Source organism: Chlorocebus sabaeus, chromosome 6 (genome assembly GCF_047675955.1).
Source record: "Chlorocebus sabaeus isolate Y175 chromosome 6, mChlSab1.0.hap1, whole genome shotgun sequence".
Lineage (NCBI taxonomy): Eukaryota > Metazoa > Chordata > Mammalia > Primates > Cercopithecidae > Chlorocebus > Chlorocebus sabaeus.
In genome coordinates this window covers 15173144-15193988 of record NC_132909.1, presented here as the reverse complement: position 1 = coordinate 15193988, position 20845 = coordinate 15173144, and positions in this window count along the sequence as shown.

Below are 20845 nucleotides of genomic sequence, written 5' to 3'. Positions count from 1 at the left end.
GTGGTCGTATCATTATAGCCTCACACGCCATCCAGGGCCTGACATCGAGGCTGCCCTATGGGACCTGTGCTAGTTGAGCCCCTGCTGGAGCTCTTGTTTTGGGGCCTCTGGTTCTTCTGGGGACAGGAGCTTCCAGCTAACTTGATTGAAAAAGTTATACGTTTCATGGAAATCACTGGGTCAGATGATGGACTTCAGCTGCCATAAGAAAGACCTTAGCCTGGGTGAATTAAATAATAGAAACCTATTTTTCACAGTTCTGTGAATAATGTGCTATTTTAACCACTTTAAAATGTGCACTCAAGTGGAGTTAACCACATACACAGTGTTAAGTTACCATCACCACTATTTTTCCTAGAAAACTTTTATCTTTTTAAACTGAAACTTTGTATCTTTGAATCTATAATAACTCCCTGCATTTTCCACCCTAGACCTTGATCATCTCTACTCTGTCTCTATGACTCTGCCTATTCTTGATGTTTCATATAAATGCAACTTTATATATATATATGCTTTGTAGTTTCTGACATATTTCATTTAGCATAATGTTTCCAAAGTTGATGCATGTTCCAGCATATGTCAGAGCTTCATTCCTCTTTATGGCAGATTGACATTCTGTTGCATGTGTCACCACATTTGTTTATTCATGTGTTGATGAACACTTGGATTGTTTTCATATTTTATCTTTTGTGAGTAATGCTGCAATCAACATTCCCATGTGAGTACCTGTTTGAGTCCCTGGATTCAATTCTTTGGGTATATACCTAGGAATGGATGCTGTTTCACATGGGAATTCTATGATTGGCTTATTGAGGAACAGCACAACTGTTTCTCCTAGTGCCTGTACCTTTTTATAATCTCACCAGCAATGTATGAGGATTCCAAATTCTACATAATGCTTTCACTTGTTATTTAACATTTTAAAAGAATGGTGGCCATATTTGTAGGTGCAGTGTGGTATCTCATTGTGGCTTTGACTTTGTATTTTCCTAATGACTAATGCGGTTGAGTTTCTTTTCTTGCCCCTCTTGATGATTTGCATATCTACTTTGAAGAAATGTCTATTTGCGTCCTTTGCCGATTTATGTAAATTGGTGGTTTGCCTTTTCATTATCGAGTTGTAGCAGTTCTTTATATATTCTGGGCGTGAAACCATTGTCTTTGTGTTTTGCAACCATTATGTCTCATTCTGTGTTTGGTCTTTTTATTTTCCTGATAATATATTTGATACACAAAAGGCTTGCATCTTTAACCCTATTTATCTATTTTTCGTTTTTGTTTCTCATGCATTTGAGTCATACCTGAGAATCTATTGCACATTTGAGGTCATTAAGTTTCACCCCATGTCTTTTTCTAAGATTTTTTATGGTTATAGATCTTATAATTAATTCACTCATCCATTTTTAGATAATTGTTTGATATTGTTGGAAGTATAGTTCTCTAAGTTTATTGTTTTGCATGTGGTTATCTAGTTGTTTCTGCACCGTTATTTGAGAGGATGATTATTCCTCCATTAAATTATCTTGACACCCTTATGCAAGGGAAATGAACTATAAGGGTGAGGGTTTATTTCTGGACTCTCAATTCCATCCCTTTGGTCACTATTTTTTTTTTTTTATGCCAGCAGCTTCTGTTTTTAGTACTTGTAATGTTTTGTGAAATTTCAAATACGAAAGTTCAAGTTCTGCAATTTATTTTCGGAAAATTGTTTTGGCTCTTTCAAGGGTACTTTTTTAAAACCAAGGAGGCCAATGTTTTGCAATTGGAAAGCTTTTTCTGTCATATTTTGGAGGGGAGTTTTGCAGTCTAGGGATCTTTTCAGGAACCTTATCACAAGTAGGTAAATTATCACCACTTTCTTTGCTGAGGTACTCTGTTAAAATGTGTGTTGCCTCCCATTAAGGAATTGAGAGACCCCGGAAGCACTTGCCCATGTGGTGAGGGACAGTGAGCCCCTTCATGAGGGGCACAGAAGACATTGCTTTGGGACACAATGTTGTCAGGGGAGCTGTGTGCATCTCTACTTTATTTTCTTGTACAGTTTAGATCTCTGCTGGACATACTAGATATGGAAATCTTTGTTCATTCTCTTGGTTCTGGTTTGGCTGACCTGTCAGCTGGAGCTGGAGGACATGCCTGGAAGGGGAGTGACCCCCATGGGAAAGAGCAGGGCTCAGCAGAGTGAAAGCAGCTGGGACCCAGAGAAGTCAGTGAGGTCTGACTCTTAGAAGCAAAAGACAGCAGGTGGGTGTCCTCAGGGGCAAATGGACTGCACTGGTACCCATTCCAGTGTACTGGAGAAAGGTAAGAGGCTTTAGATATTCCATTTTCTCTCAGTTCTTCAGCAGGAGATTTGGGCCCTGGGCTAGTACTATCCTGCAGCAGGGTCAGGGTAGACAGGGATGGCTGCATATCAGACCTAAGTCCATGTCATCCTCTCAGGCATTGCCACCGAATGGAGAATTTTGTTCAGAGACCCAGCCTGGGCACATGAGAGAAACCACCTTATTAAAATTAATTTAAGAAAACAGTATGCATGCTTTATTCTTCTAGAATAATTATTAATGTCATGTTGTACAATGTATCTCTTAAAGGAATGGTGAGAATCGTCTACATAAGGTATGTTTTACGTGGTCTTTTCTATAATTGCAGCTTTCACATGTTCTTACAGAACCCATTTCCTTTGGGAACAAACAGGCAGTATCTCTGTGTTGATTTCTACTGGGAAATCTTTATGCAGGGTGGAGAGAGTCACATTTCCTAATGAGAGATGGAAAGCATCTGATTACCTGAAAATGTGTCCAAATTCTGCTAGTATGATCATGGTGCTGCAGGTAAAGGTCTGTTTAACGAGGATTCAGACAAAGCAATTTTGAAAGTCTTTTTTATTATTTTTGTTTGTTTATTTGTTTTTTTGTTTGTTTATTTTTTTGTGTTTTACAAACCCATGGGCAGAAGCCACCATCTGGACCCACCACATGTTGAAATGGATGAGGGACAGAAATGGAGCTCAGTAAATTGAGAATGAAATTCAGGAATGGGGAAGGGGTTTCAGAGGTCAATGGGTGTGAGAGGTAGATGGGTGAATGATGAGAATGTTCAAAACATCTTCTTTCTCCATAATAAGAGAGCATTTAGGCCCCTGAGTCAGACAGTGTCCAGGCCAGGGGGAGCAGGATGTTGTCAGCTCTCCTGGGCAAAAGTGAAACTCCAGCAGTGTCCAGTTACTTCATCCACTTTGGGATTTATTCCTATTTTAAAAATCATCCAACAGTATACCATTTTGAAAATACACAAAAATCTCTATGCTACCATTCATAGATACACAAGATGGCCCTAAGATGGTGAGAGAATCAGAATGGGGTTTGGGTTTATGTTGTGTATTTTTTTCTCCCAATATCTACAGAATTCCCTACATCAATTTTTTAATGTAACCCAATGGGTGTCATTCCCTTTCACAGTTACAGACATTTCTAGTTCATGGTTAAGACCCTTGGAAAACCCATACCCTTTCTGCTGTGAGGTACAGGCAGCCATGTGGCATCACCTCTAAACATGCCTTCTGGGACATCAAATTGCTGATTAAGTAAAAGTCATTTCAATACATATTGAAGACCTCCATTTTATCCGTCTCACACTTGTAATTCTTCTACCAAGAGGTGATGAATTTTAGTGGTGATTTGCTTTTATAGATTAATGTAGATTAATGCTTCTACCAGGAGCAAATTTTTCATTGGGAAAAGCATTTGGCAAAGTCTGGAGACATTGCTGGTTGACAGAGCTGGGGGAGGGAGTCCTGCTGGCCTTGAGTGGGTAGAGTCCCTAGATAGTGTTGAACATTCTAGAGCTCACAGAGCCCCACCAGCGTGACCACTACAAAGTTCAATGCTGAGGAGGAGTAGAGAGCCCTGATGTGCCTCCCCTAGCTTCCCTGGAGCTTTTTACCTTCTCCTTCCATCAGTCTCTACCACTTTCTTACCTCAGCTTGTTCCTTGAACCTTAGTGCCCTCCACTTGAACTTTCCCTTAGTTTAAGACCTGTTGTAATCTCTCGACTTCCTTGGCCCCTTTCTGATCCTTAGTAGTGTGTCTTCTAGAGGGGATCCTCACCTTTCCTGGAGCTTCCCAGGATTCAGATGCCCCTGCCCTGTGTGGGCACCAGGGATATGGCCGTGTGCCTGTGTCCCTAAAGGTCCTGTCACTCAATACTTTTGTGTGAGAGTAGCTGAGGTGATATTACCCTCCTCTACTTTTCTTGGAACATAAAAATATGTACAAACCTTGGAGAGTAAAATTTCTTAATGCATGTCAAAATTTAAAAATTATATATTTTTGCCTCCCAAACTTTACTGGGAAAAATTTATCACACTACCAGTCATGAAAAATGACTCCTAATTAGGGTTATTCACTGTATTGTTTGTTTAACAGCAAAATGTTGGGAACAACCTAGACTTTCACCAGCACGATGCTAATTCAACAGATTACCTTATATCTACACAATAGAATATGATGCAGCTGCATACAAAGTATAAAATCTGTCAGCTATTCATATGGAAACACCTCCATGTTCTATTTTAATTATAGCATCTAAACATCACAGAATGAGATGCAGGTTTAGTACTAGATATGACCTTAGAACATTATTTTTACTGTTTTTTTTTTTTTTTTTTTAATTTAAAGAGAGAGTGTCTCTCATACCCAGGTTGAAGTGCAGTGGTGAGGTCATAATTGACTGCAGCCTCAATCTTGTGAGCTCAAGCGATCCTCCTGCCTCAGCCTCCTCAGTAGCTGGAATCACAGGCACGTGCCCCCATGCCTAGCTAATTTTTTGTGTTTGTTTCTGTAGAGATGGGGTTTCACCCAGGCTCGTGAAATCCCAGGCTTTTCTCAAACTTCTGGGCTCAAGGGATCTGCCCACCTTCACTCCCAAAGTGCTGGAATTACAAGCAATTGTCACCAAACCTGTTTCTGCCTTTTTTTTTTTTTTTAATTTGACTGCAGTCTACTCACACATCTCTTTCCCCATCAGGTGATTTCTATTTTTCCTAAATTTCTCAACCATATGTCCATGCCAAAATCCAGATGTCTTTGCTTTTGTTTAGAATTAGATTTTTTTTTTTTAAGAGAAGCCTTAGGAATGGTCCTAGCTGATTTTCAGGATTCTAATCTTCACTGTCTAAGCCATATGTTTGCATTTCCAGATATTGATTACAGTCACTTGTAGAGCATTTAAAGCCTACCAATGCCTGTACCATCCCTCAAGCCTATCTGATTTGGCTGGTGTGTCGTGTAGCCCACGGATTGGTTGTTTAAAAATGCTTTCAAGGAAAAGGTCATATGGCAATGGAGGAACTTTAACCCAGTGATCAAAGTTAATGTCTCCAGTAGTCAGAGATAATGACATCTCAGGGCATTCTAATATAATGGATGGAGAAGGTGCAGCATCATCCCTGTGGTATTCTTCTACAAACTGTATAACCTGAGTTTAATCATGAGAAAATATTAGAAAAGTCCGAACTGAGGGTCATGCCACAAAATAAATAACCAATACTCTTCAAAAATGTGAAGCTCTTGAAGGTAAATCCTAACTTTCCCAGATTAAAGGAGACTGACAGAACAGTACAATGAAGAGCAATATGTGATACTAGATTGGCTCCTGGTCCAGAAAAAGGACGTTAGTCAGAAGATAGAGGGGATCTGGATAAGGTCTCTACAGGCATTCATTTTACAGTGTTAATAATCATTTATTGATTTTCATTATTAGGTGCATATCCATAATGTTAATATTTGGGGAAGTTGAATGAAAAGCATAGAAGGACTTTGCCTATTTTTGGAACATTTTACAAAGTCTGAAATTATTTCAAAATTAAACGTGAAAAGAAAAGGAATATAGATCTTTTAGATATTTTTATTAAGTGTCCAAAGTTAAAGATCATTTCCCAACTTCTCTTACCTAATACTGGTCAGAGTAATCTTCCTGGAAATGCTGTTTGTCATGTTTGCGACCTTCTCAAAGCTTTCCAGTGACTTCTCTTATCTGTAGGATGAAGTTCCCATTACATTACGTAGGCTGCCATTCAGTGTCCTCATAGCATGGCCCAAATCTCCCCCTTTTTTTTTTTTTTTTATCTGTGTTGAAAGACCTGACCAACATTTTACTTTCTTATGGCCAAACTTGTTCAAATTTGTTCTCGCTTGTCTGATGCCATTCCCTGTCTTCTCAACTTTGGGACTTCAGTCAAGGTCGTGGAAAATATTTTAGAAGAAAAATTATAAAGATAGTTATAGGAAATAGTCACAAAGCTTCTTGGAACCTGGAGGCTTGCATAGCTTCAGTAAAAGGTTTGGCTGAAGGCAGCTGAATTATCTTAAAAGCTTAGGGCATAGATACACAGGAATGTAGAGGAATTTATCTAAATAGCTTGTTTACTCAGGCGGTCCTAAAGCCAACAATTAATCTTATGCTGGGGGAAATACTCTTGGGGAGGTCGGCAATGTCAGTTACCTTCTGGTGGTGTTTACTGAAGACCTTTGTCATTTAATCCGTACTAAAAAAATGCGAACTTCACTGAGAGATCAGGGCCGCTGCTCTTAACAATTGGACCCTTCTAGGTATCCGTGAGTGACTCGGCCACCTAGCCTGCTCTTTCACTGGATATTAGAGTCTGAGTGTATTTGTTCATCCATTGCTGGGTCAGGGTCTGCTGGTTGGACCCAGACAGTTGTTGCCCCATGTGAGGACCTGGCATGTTGGTGCCCAGGTCTGAGGTATACCTGCAAATAATTGTGACAGAACCTCTGAAAACTAAGGAGAAGACTGTGCGGTTGGTAAGCCAGAAAGTCGATAAGTCAGTAAGTCAGTAGTAGGTCATCAATGCCCGCTTGGGATCTCCAATTTTGAGGGAATTGTTCAGGGTAGGCTTTTATCACGGGACAACAGTTACCAACACAACAGGAGTAGTATATAAAAGTGTTTCAATAGCTGCTTAAAGCCACTGGAGCCTCGGTTTTGCAGACTCAATTCAGGGACCTAATGCAAATTGTATCACTAAACCCATGGTTCACGAAAGAAGGTAAGCTAGACGTAGAGCTTTGGGAACAAGGGGGAAGAAATCTTTTTTTTTTTTTTTTTTTTTTTTTGAGAGAGAGAGAGATACAAGAAACAGAAAAGGGGGAGATGTGGGAGTTCAGTCAGGGTGGTGGAAACGATTTTAGAGGAAAAATTATAAAGATAGTTATAGGAAATAGTCACAAACCTTCTTGGAAGGCCGGGGAGGTTGCATAGCTTCAGTAAAACATTTGGCTGAAGGCAGCTGAATTCTCTTAAAAGGTACAGCTACAAAGGATTGTAGAGGAGTTTACTCAGGTGGTCTTAAGAACAACCTTTGATTATCTGCAGGTGTATGATTGCTCTCTACTCAGGAGGTCGGTAATGTCAATTATGCTCTAGTGGTCATATGTCCTTGAGGACTTGATTTGTGACCAAGTCGGATCACTCACTCTTGGTCCACCATCAGTGGGAGGAATCATTTTTGAGTCATATTAGGTGACCAGCCTTAACATGGTTGAGAACCTGAGGTTTTTTATTTTTTCTTTTGTTTTCCAAATGTGTTAAACTCCCAGGAGGACTTGTCACAAGAAATCCCATCCATCTTGGACTTTGGTCATCCCAAGTCTTTTTGCTTGGATAGAGCAGTAGCAACACGAGTCTTTTGCTTTCCTAAGCCTGTTCCTGAGAGTACATATTTTATTTTGTTGGGGTGGAGGAAAAGATCATTGGGGTTGGTTTTTCACCAAAGAGGCTGTTGGATTGAGTCACTTAGAATCAATACATCACTGGAAATTCTAATTTTCCATGACCAGAAGATGGATTCTTTACATTGGGACTTCTAAGTTAAAAAATATTTTAGAGCTCCCTTATTCCAAATGGATGATCAGAGGGTTTAATTTCAAAGAAAGATACCTACCTAATAGTGTTATGGCTAGCCTTAAAATTTCTTTTAACGAAATTACAGAGCAAAAATCTGACCTAAACAAAGTTAATTTTTTTTGTAAACTCAAACTGCTTGACTTAGAACCTATGAGAAAATTACAATAAAATCCACTTTACCTTGTCATCGAATAGTTAAAAATTTTATGCTTATACTGTTGTATCCTGGATTTAATTTTGGATGAAGGAACAAGCCTTATTTGCTTTGATATTTGTGTGATTTTTGAGTTTTTGAGGTGTTCCTTCACCTCTTTGGAGATGCCGTATAGATGCTTGGCTAAGCCATAATCTTGGTTGAGGCTTATTAGTTTCATTTGGGAAGTAATATTTTTGGTTAAAAAAAAATTGAAAAGCCAGAAATATCAGCTGTTTGTCCTACCTAAAATCTGATAATAAGAAATCTGAGGCCAGGGGCAGTAGCTCATGCCTGTAATCCCAGCACTTTGGGAGGCCGAGGTGGGTGGATCACTAGGTCTGGAGATCGAGACCATCCTGGTTAACATAGTGAAATGCCGTCTCTGTTAAAAATACAAAAAATTAGCCGGACATGGTGGCATGCACCTGTAGTCCCAGCTAAAGGGGAGGCTGAGCAGGAAAATGGTGTGAATCCGGGAGGAAGAGGTTGCTTTGAGTTGAGATTGCGCCATTACATTCCAGCCTGGGTGAGAGAGCGAGATTCCACCTTCAAAAAAAAAAAAAAATCTAAAAGTGTTGCAGTAGGTAGCTGATCAGACATGAGCAAGTCAGGAGAGATCCTTCCACCTACACACATTAGATATGTCAAGTGTTGTTGGGGGTGGAGCAAGATGGCCGAATAGGAACAGCTCCAGTCACCAAAGTTGAAATTAAGGAAAAAATCTTAAGGGCAGCCAGAGAGAAAGGTCGGGTTACCCACAAAGGGAAGCGCATCAGACTAACAGCAGATCTCTCGGCAGAAACTCTTCAAGCCAGAAGAGAGTGGGGGCCAATATTCAACATTCTTAAAGAAAAGAATTTTAGACCCAGAATTTTATATCCAGCCAAACTAAGTTTCATAAGTGAAGGAGAAATAAAATCCTTTACAGATAAGCAAATGCTTAGAGATTTTGTCACCACCAGGCCTGCCTTACAAGAGACCCTGAAGGAAGCACTAAACATGGAAAGGAACAACCGGTACCAGCCATTGCAAAAACATGCCAAAATGTAAAGACTATCAAGGCTAGGAAGAAACTGCATCAACTAACGAGCAAAATAACCAGTTAATATCATAATGGCAGGATCAAGTTCACACATAACAATCTTAACCTTAATTGTAAATGGACTAAATGCTCCAATTAAAAGACACAGACTGGCAAGCTGGATAAAGAGTCAAGACCCATCAGTCTGCTGTATTCAGGAGACCCATCTCACACGTAGAGACATACATAGGCTCAAAATAAAGGGATGGAGGAAGATTTACCAAGCAAATGGAGAACAAAAAAAAGCTGGGGTTGCAATACTAGTCTCTGATAAAACAGACTTTAAACCATCAAAGATCAAAAGAGACAAAGAAGGCCATTACATAATGGTAAAGGGATCAATTCAACAGGAAGAGCTAACTATCCTAAATATATATGGACCCAATACAGGAGCACCCAGATTCATAAAGCAAGTCCTTAGAGACTTACAAAGAGACTTAGACTCCCATACAATAATAATGGGAGACTTCAACACTCCACTGTCAACATTAGACAGATCAACGAGACAGAAAGTTAACAAGGATATCCAGGAATTGAACTCATCTCTGCAGCAAGCAGATCTAATAGACATCTATAGAACCCTCCACCCCAAATCAACAGAATATACATTCTTCTCAGCACCACATCGTACTTACTCCAAAATTGACCACGTAATTGGAAGTAAAGCACTCCTCAGCAAATGTACAAGAACAGAAATTATAACAAACTGTCTCTCAGACCACAGTGCAATCAAACTAGAACTCAGGACTAAGAAATTCAATCAAAACCGCTCAACTACATGGAAACTGAACAACCTGCTCCTGAATGACTACTGGGTACATAACGAAATGAAGGCAGAAATAAAGATGTTCTTTGAAACCAATGAGAACAAAGATACAACATACCAGAATCTCTGGGACACATTTAGAGCAGTGTATAGAGGGAAATTTATAGCACTAAATGCCCACAAGGGAAAGCAGGAAAGATCTAAAATTGACACTCTAACATCGCAATTAAAAGAACTAGAGAAGCAAGAGCAAACACATTCGAAAGCTAGCAGAAGGCAAGAAATAACTAAGATCAGAGCAGAACTGAAGGAGACAGAGACACAAAAAACCCTCCAAAAAATCAATGAATCCAGGAGTTGGCTTTTTGAAAAGATCAACAAAATTGACAGACCACTAGCAAGACTAATAAAGAAGAAAAGAGAGAAGAATCAAATCGATGCAATTAAAAATGATAAAGGGGATATCACCACCGACCCCACAGAAATACAAACTACCATCAGAGAATACTATAAACACCTCTACGCAAATAAACTGGAAAATCTAGAAGAAATGGATAATTTCCTGGACACTTACACTCTTCCAAGACTAAACCAGGAAGAAGTTGAATCCCTGAATAGACCAATAGCAGGCTCTGAAATTGAGGCAATAATTAATAGCCTACCAACCAAAAAAAGTCCAGGACCAGATGGATTCACAGCTGAATTCTACCAGAGGTACAAGGAGGAGCTGGTACCATTCCTTCTGAAACTATTCCAATCAATAGAAAAAGAGGGAATCCTCCCTAACTCATTTTATGAGACCAACATCATCCTGATACCAAAGCCTGGCAGAGACACAACAAAAAAAGAGAATTTTAGACCAATATCCCTGGTGAACATCGATGCAAAAATCCTCAATAAAATACTGGCAAACCGGATTCAGCAACACATCAAAAAGCTTATCCACCATAATCAAGTGGGCTTCATCCCTGGGATGCAAGGCTGGTTCGACATTCGCAAATCAATTAACATAATCCAGCATATAAACAGAACCAAATACAAGAACCACATGATTATCTCAATAGATGCAGAAAAGGCTTTTGACAAAATTCAACAGCCCTTCATGCTAAAAACTCTCAATAAATTCGGTATTGATGTAACGTACCTCAAAATAATAAGAGCTATTTATGACAAACCCACAGCCAATATCATACTGAATGGGCAAAAACTGGAAAAATTCCCTTTGAAAACTGGCACAAGACAGGGATGCCCTCTCTCACCACTCCTATTCAACATAGTGTTGGAAGTTCTGGCTAGGGCAATCAGGCAAGAGAAAGAAATCAAGGGGATTCAGTTAGGAAAAGAAGAAGTCAAATTGTCCCTCTTTGCAGATGACATGATTGTTTATTTAGAAAACCCCATTGTCTCAGCCCAAAACCTCCTTAAGCTGATAAGCAACTTCAGCAAAGTCTCAGGATACAAAATTAATGTGCAAAAATCACAAACATTCTTATACACCAGTAACAGACAAACAGAGAGCCAAATCAGGAATGAACTTCCATTCACAATTGCTTCAAAGAGAATAAAATACCTAGGAATCCAACTTACAAGGGATGTAAAGGACCTCTTCAAGGAGAACTACAAACCACTGCTCAGTGAAATAAAAGAGGACACAAACAAATGGAAGAACATACCATGCTCATGGATAGGAAGAATCAATATCGTGAAAATGGCCATACTGCCCAAGGTAATTTATAGATTCAATGCCATTCCCATCAAGCTACCAATGAGCTTCTTCACAGAATTGGAAAAAAACTGCTTTAAAGTTCATATGGAACCAAAAAAGAGCCCACATCTCCAAGACAATCCTAAGTCAAAAGAACAAAGCTGGAGGCATTGCGCTACCTGACTTCAAACTATACTACAAGGCTACAGTAACCAAAACAGCATGGTACTGGTACCAAAACAGAGATATAGACCAATGGAACAGAACAGAGTCCTCAGAAATCATACCACACATCTACAGCCATCTGATCTTTGACAAACCTGAGAGAAACAAGAAATGGGGAAAGGATTCCCTATTTAATAAATGGTGCTGGGATAATTGGCTAGCCATAAGTTGAAAGCTGAAACTGGATCCTTTCCTTACTCCTTATATGAAAATTAATTCAAGATGGATTAGAGACTTAAATGTTAGACCTAATACCATAAAAATCCTAGAGGAAAACCTAGGTAGTAGCATTCAGGACATAGGCATGGGCAAAGACTTCATGTCTAAAACACCGAAAGCAACAGCAGCAAAAGCCAAAATTGACAAATGGGATCTCATTAAACTAAAGAGCTTCTGCACAGCAAAAGAAACTACCATCAGAGTGAACAGGCAACCTACAGAATGGGAGAAAATTTTTGCAATCTACTCATCTGACAAAGGGCTAATATCCAGAACCTACAAAGAACTCAAACAAATTTACAAGAAAAAAACAAACAACCCCATCAAAAAGTGGGCAAAGGATATGAACAGATATTTCTCAAAAGAAGATATTCATACAGCCACAGACACATGAAAAAATGCTCATCATCACTGGCCATCAGAGAAATGCAAATCAAAACCACAATGAGATACCATCTCACACCAGTTAGAATGGCGATCATTAAAAAGTCAGGAAACAACAGGTGCTGGAGAGGATGTGGAGAAATAGGAACACTTTTACACTGTTGGTGGGATTGTAAACTAGTTCAACCATTATGGAAAAAAGTATGGCGATTCCTCAAGGACCTAGAACTAGATGTACCATATGACCCAGCCATCCCATTACTGGGTATATACCCAAAGGATTATAAATTATGCTGCTATAAAGACACATGCACATGTATGTTTATCGCAGCACTATTCACAATAGCAAAGACTTGGAATCAACCCAAATGTCCATCAGTGACAGATTGGATTAAGAAAATGTGGCACATATACACCATGGAATACTATGCAGCCATAAAAAAGGATGAGTTTGTGTCCTTTGTAGGGACATGGATGCAGCTGGAAACCATCATTCTTAGCAAACTATCACAAGAACAGAAAATCAAACACCCCATGTTCTCACTCATAGGTGGGAACTGAACAATGAGATCACTTGGACTCGGGAAGGGGAACATCACACACCGGGGCCTATCGTGGGGAGGGGGGAGGGGGGAGGGATTGCATTGGGAGTTATACCTGATGTAAATGATGAGTTGATGGGTGCAGCACACCAACATGGCACAAGTATACATATGTAACAAACCTGCACGTATGCACATGTACCCTACAACTTAAAGTATAATAATAATAAATAAATTTAAAAAAAAAAAGAAATGTCAAGTGTTCATCACCAGGTGATGGTCAAGTCAAGTGACTGTGAATTCTAAAGTAATATTGGTTTCAGTTAGGTACAGGGAGATACAGGCTAACAATAGATAGAAAACACCTGAAACAGGTGATCAGCCGCTTCCTGGTAAGTTCTCAAAAGTCGAGGAAGTGGGAGGCAACATAATGGAGTTTCTGGTATATGATCTTCAGGAACTTTTTTTATTTTTTTTTACATTTTAGAAGAATTTTTTAGTAACTATGTTTTTAATTTTTTTATTATTTTATTTTATTTTTAATTATTTTATTTCCATAGGTTTTTGGGGATTTGGCATTTAATTACCTAAATTCTCTAGTGGTGATTTGTGAGATTTTTGGTGCACCCATCACCAGAGCAGTATACACTGAACTCAATTTGTACTCTTTTATCCCTCACACTCTTCCCACCCTTTTCCCCAAGTCTATTTTATCATTCCTATGCCTTTGCATCCTCGTAGCTTAGCTGCCACTTATGAGTGAGAACATACAGTGTTTGGTTTGCCATTCCTGAGTTACTTCACTTAGAATAAGAGTCTCCAGCTTCTTCCACGTTGCTGCGAATGCCATTAATTCATTCCTCTTATGGCTGAGTAGTATTCAATCGTATATATACCACAACTTCTTTATCCACTCATTTATAGTTTACATTCCCACCAGCGGTGTAGATGTGTTCCCTTTTCACCGCTTCCACATCAACATCTATTATTTTTATTTATTTATTTTTGAGATGGATGGGGTCTTGCTCTTTCACCCAGGTTGGAGTGCAGTGGCATGAACTTGGCTCACTGTAACTTCTGCCTCCCAGGTTCAAGCCATTCTTCTGCCTCAGCCTCCGGAGTAGCTGGGATTACAGGCATGTGCCACCTCTCCCAGGTAATTTTTTTGTATTTTTAGTAGAGACAGTGTTTCGCCATGTTGTACACGCTGGTGTCAAATCCCTGACCTTAAGTGATTCACCCATCTTGACCACCTTGGATTATAGGTGTAAGCCACCGTGCTGTCCAACAACTATTATTTTTTCATTTTTTGATTATGAACATTCTTGCAGGAGTAAGGTAGTATCACATTGTGGTTTTCATTTGCATTCGCCTGATCATTAGTGATATTGAGCATTTTTTCATATGTTTGTTAGCCATTTGAATATCCTCTTTTGAGAATTGTTTATTCACGTACATAGCCCACTTTTCATGGGATTGTTTGTTTGCTAATTTGTTTGAGTTTCTTGTAGATTCTGGATATTGGTTATCTTTCAGATGTATAGATTGTGAAGATTTTCTTTCACTCTGTGGGTTATATGCTTAGTCTGCTGACTGTTGCTTTGCTGTGCAGAAGCTCTTTAGTTTAACGAAGTCTCAACTATTTATTTTTGCTTTTGTTGCATTTGCTTTTGGGTTCTCGGTCGTGAAGTTTTCACCTAGGTCAATGTCTACAAGGGATTTTCCAATGATATCTTCTAGAATTTTTATAGTTTCAGGTCTTAGATTTAAGTCCTTGATTCATGAGTTGATTTTTGTATAAGGTGAGAGATGGGGATCTAGTTTTATTCTCCTACATTCGGTTTGCCAATTATTTCAGCACCATGTGTTGAATAAGGTGTCCTTTCCCCATTTTATGTTTTGGTTTGCTTTGTCAAAGATAAGTTGGCTGTAAGTATTTAGGTTTATTTCTGGGATCTGTATTCTGTTCCATTGGTCTATGTGCCTATTTTTATACCAGTACCACGCTATTTGGTGACTATGGACTTAGAGTATTGCTTGAAGTCAGGTGATGTGACACCACCAGATTTGTTCTTTCTGCTTAGTCTGGCTTTGGGTATGTTGGCTCTTGTTTGGTTCCATATGAATTTTAGTATTGTTTTTTCTAGTCTGTGAAAAATGATGGTGGCATTTTAATGGGAATTGCATTGAATTTGTAGATTGCTTTTGTCAGTGTGGTCATTTTCACAATAATGTTTCTATTCATGAATGAGCATGGGGTACATTTTCATTTTTTATGTCATCTGTGATTTTTTCAGCAGTGTTTTCTAGTTTTTCTTGATGTCTTTCACCTCCTTGTTTAGATATATTCTGAGTTATTATTTCTTTATAACTGCTGTCATAAAAGGGGTTCAGTTCTTGATTTGATTCTCTGCTTGGTCACTGTTGGTGTGTAGCAGAGCTACTGATTTGTGTACATTAATTTTGTACACTGAAACTTTGCTGAATTCATTTATCTGTTCTAGCAGCTTTCTGGAGGAGTCTTTAGGGTCTTCTAGGTATATGATTATATCATTAACAGACAGTGACAGCTTTACTTCCTCCTTATCAATTTGGATGCCCTTTATTTATTTCCCTTGTTTGATTGATTTGGCTAGGACTTTCAGTACTCTGTTGAATAAAAGTGGTGAGAGCCAGCGGTCATCCTTGTTTTGTTCCCCTGCTGAGAGTGAATGCTTTCAACTTTTTATCATTCAGTATTATGTTGGCTGTGGGTTTGTGTGCCAATTTTGCTGAGCGTTTTAATCATAAAATGATGCTGGATGTTGTCAAGTACTTTTTCAGTGTCTACTGAGAGGACCATGTGATTTTTAAATTCTGTTTATGTGGTGTACCACATTTATTGACTTGTGTATGTGGAACCATTCCTGCATCCCTAAGGTGAAACCTACTTGATCATAGTGGGTTATGTTTTTGATTCAGTTAGCTAGTCTTTTGTTAAGAATTTCTGCATCTGTGTGCATCACAAATTTCGGTCTGTAGTTTTCTTTGTTACATCCTTTTCTGGGTTTGGTGTTAGGGTGATACTGGCTTCATAGAATGATTTAGGGAGAATTCCATCTTTTTCTAGCATGTGGAATAGTGTCAAATGAATTGGTACCAACTCTTCCTTGAATGTCTGGTAGAATTCAGCTGTGAATCTGTCTGGTCCTGGAATTTGTTTTGTTGTTAATTTTTAAATTATCTTTTCCATCTTGCTGCTTTTTGTCGGTCCGTTCAGGGTTTTGAATTCTTTCTGATTTAATTTAGGAGGGTTTTATATTTCCAGGAATTTATTCATTCCCTCTAGGTTTTCTAATTTATGCACATACATGTGTTCATAGTACCTTTGAAGGATCTTTTGTGTGGTAATAGCTCCCTTTTCATTTCTAAATGAGCTTATTTGGCTCTTCTCTCTTCTTGGTTAATCTTGCCAATGGTCTATGAATTTTATTTACTTTTCCAAAAAGCCAGCTTTACATTTTATTTATAGTTTGTATTATTTTGTTTCAACTTCATTTAGTTCTGCTCTGATCTTGGTTATTTTCTTTCTTCTGCTAGGTTTGGCTTTGATGTGTTCTTGTTTCTTGAATTTCTAGAAATGTAACCTTAGACTATTTGTGCTCTTTCAGTCATTTTGATGTAGGCATTTAAAGTTATGAACTTTTAGAACACTCTTGGCAGAATTCCAGAGGTTTTGATAGGATGTGTCGCTATTGTTCAGTTCAAAGAGTATTTAAATTTCCATCTTGATTTCACATTTGACTCAGTGATCATTCAGGAGCAAGTTATTTAATTTCCATGTGTTTGCATGGTTTTGAAGGTTCCTTTTTTAGTTGATTTCCAGTTTAATTCTACTGTTGTCTAAGAGAGTACTTCATATAATTTCAATTTTCTTAAATTTTTTGAGACTTGTTTTGTGGCCTATCATATGGCCTATCTAGAAGAAAGTTCCATGTGCTGATGAATAGAATGTACATTCTGGGTTGTTGGGTAGAATATTCTATAAATATGTCTTAAGTCTCTTTACTATAGGGCATAGTTTCAATCCCTTGTTTCTTTGTTGACTTTCTGCCTTCATGACCTGTCTAGTGCTGTCAGTGGAGTACTGAAGTCCCTCACTATTATTGTGTTACTGTCTATCTCATTTCTTAGTTCCAGTAGTAATAGTTACATAAATTTGGGAGCTCCAGTGTTAGGTGCATGTGTATTTAGGATTGTGATATCTTCCTGTGGAACAAGTCCTTTTATTATTATATAATGTCCCTCTTTGTCTTTTTTAACTGCTGTTGCATTAAAGTTAGTTTTTTGTGATATCAGAATAGATGTGAGGTACTGTTCCATTCATCTTGCTATTTGTTGCCTGAATACCTTGACTTTATTCATTTATTTATTGTATTTTTTTTACAGGTCCTGTGAGATTCATGCTGAAAGAGGTTCTGTGTTGATGTGTTTTCAGGATTTGTTTCCAGATTTGGAGCTCCTTTGAGCAGTTATTGTAGTGCTGGTTTGGTGGTGGCAAATTGTCTCAGCATTTGTCTAAAAAAGACTGTCATCTTTCCTTTATTTATGAACTTTAGTTTTGCTGGATATAAAATTCTTGGCTGATAATTTCTTTTAAGGAGTCTGCAGATAGGTATGCATGCTTATTTGAGGTGTTCTTCCGTTATTGAACATTACTAATATCACATGTGTTGAAATGCGTTTGGGATTCTTCACTTAACTGATGAGTACTCATTTATTTTTACATTCATTAGATACCATGTATGAACAATATATAAACATAGGTACCGACATATACATATATATGATACCACATAGAATATATGCATGTACACATAAAGATGAGGGAGACGGAAATACTTTGATTTTTGATTTTAAATCTTTATGCATGGAACCTATAAAACTCATTATTTTTAAAAAAAGTTGTATTAAATTGTTTTGTTGTAAATAGAAAAAGGTAACATTTATCTGAGGAAGCCCTTGCTGAATTTTAGAGAAAGTAGGTAGTAAATTTACATCTTAAAGCAGAGAGAGAGAGAGAGAGAGACAGAGAGAGAGAGAGAGAAGGAATTTGGGTATGTTGAAAGAAAATTAAAAACAGATGCCAAGGTAACACAATAATGATAGAAATTTGTAACGGAATTTTATAAGGAGACCGATTTCACTGACATACATGGCTTTTATTTTGGTCTGTGTTTTCCAATTGTACTCCAGGGAACATACAACACAGGCTCCCTTCTTAAGTGCTGGTGGGCCGCTGCACATGCAGACAGCCCACTTTAAGGGAAGATCAGGAGAGAAGAGATGCAGACCCCAGAATTGTGCCAACATAGAAAAGCCTAAGTCAAAAGTCAAACCACACACAGAAAATCTCATCACCAGTTTGACCCTGTTTTAAGTGTACTTTACTTTCTTTAATTTCTGTTCTAAGGCTTTTAAATAAACTTTCACTTTTCCTGTAAAACTTGCCTCAGTCTCTTCTTCTGCTTTATGACCCTTAGTTGAATTCTTTCTTCTGAAGAAACAAGAATTGAGGCTACTGCAGACTTGTACAGATTTGCTAATATACTTTAGTGCCATTCTACATGATAGAATATATATATTCTTATATTTATGCATATAAATATATAAAACATATATGTATTCATAGAGACTTTGAATCTACATTCTTGCTGCACTTTATGTAAACAATCCAGGTATAAGACTAAAACTTACTTTGGAAATACATTGGTCCCATATGATTTCTATTTCATAAAAATGGGAAACAGGAGGGGGAACATTATTTTTCAGAAGAAAACAACAGGACAAAGTTATTAAATTTTAGACGTGTTCATTTATTTTTTGAATTTTGTTATTTCCCTACAATTTGGACTGAATCCTAAATTTTCTCCTGGCTACAAGTTTCAAAACTAATGGTTTCAGAATTTTCTTCCATTTTTCTTCCATTTTGGTATATTATAAATTAAAACTGTGCTTTTAAAATTTGTATCCTTTTTTTAAATTACGCTTTTAAGTTCTGGGATACATGTGCAGAACCTGTAGTGTAGTGTTAGGAAACAAGTGCGTAAGTGAAGGATGAGACAGAAAACAAAATGCTGGCTGTCAAATCCTGAAAGTAAATGGGACAAAAATCATTTTTGAAGGTGGGTGTCATTCAGGAAACCTTGTAAATTTTAGAGTGCCTTCTTACCAGATTAAGTGGAGAATGAGGTTAAATTATGGAGTTAGGTGACAGTGGGCACATACTTCTCTGCCACAGTTTTTGTTTTTTTTTTTCAATCTGTAAAAATGGAGACGGTGGCTCTTAGAATTTTTTTGTCAGGACTGTAGGTACATGAAAAGCTCTTAGGATAGTGCCTGGTGCATAGTGAGTGCTGCATCAGTGTGAGCTATTATAATTATGAGAATAGGCAAAAGTGCCACCCTGGCCGTCCAGAGTGTGGAGGTACTTTCCAGTCAGGGTCCAGGCAGGCCAGCTGGAGATAAAGCTGGTTAGTGGGGAAGCTTAACTTCCAGGAGTAGATTTAGGAGGAGTAACTCATGCACTACATTCCCTAAACATTCCTTTACCCAACAGTAGGAATGCTCAGAGTGGGTGTGGCTTCCGTGACAATCACTATCTCCTGGGAATCTAAGAATGTGTCCTAGAGTTGACTGGCTTTGATGTAAGCCAAACCCAGAAATGGGCTTCAGGGTTGCCTTGCAGATAACATTCATCTTGAAAAACAAAACATTCATCTTGCTAAAGAAATACCCTCTTCCGGCCCAGGCCATTATTTTTGTTTTTGTACTATGCTAATTTTTAAGGCATAAGGAGAAAGACTGAAGAATAAACTAATGAAGTTCATGTATGAAATAACAGGTTTAATTGAGTTGGTATGCGTAAGTTAAGAGAAATCGTGTATACATTTTGTGCGAACATAAAAAGGATTTCTTGTTGCAAGCAGACCTCTCCATAAAAATAATACTCATTGCCTTGAGTGGATAGCAGACTCTATCACAAGAACACACCATCAGAGTCATGAGAGAATGGATAGTATGACTTCTTTAATTGGCAGGTTAGACTGAGAAAGTTACTGAAGAGAAAGGAGTTGAAGGAGAAGATAGGTGAGGGCAAGAAAAATGGGATGGTGAAAGGAAAGGACTGAAAGGAATGTTTACCGAGGGTGTATCAGGTACCGGGCTCTGTGACTAATGTCTTACACATGTTAATTTACTCTTCCACTGTCATTTTCTGATGCAGTAAGAGTCAACCTTACACTGCAGATGAGGAAAAAGGCTGAGGGAGGTGAAACGAGTGGCCTAGGGTCCTCCAGCCACTTCATAGCAGAGCTAGTATGTTTCACTGTGGTTTGTGCAGACAGAAAAGTGAGACATGGAAGGAAGGCAAAACATATTTTTGTTGTGGGTAATGTTTATGAAAGTGACCTGTATGAGACAGAATAATGGCCTCTTAAAAATGTTCACATCCGGGCAGGGTGTGGTGGCTCACGCTTGTAATCCCAGCACTTTGGGAAGATGAGATGGGCAAATCACAAGGTCAGGAATTCGATACCAACCTTGCCAACATGGTGAAACCCTGTTTCTACTAAAAATGCAAAAATTAGCTGGGCATGGTGGCGGGCACCTGTAATCCCAGCTACATGGGAGGCTGAGGCAGGAGAATCATTTGAACCTGGGAGGTGGCGGTTACAGTGAGCTGAGATCACCCCACTGCACTCCAGCTGGGGAAACATGAGTGAAACTCTGTTTCAAAAAAAAAAAAAAAATTCCACAT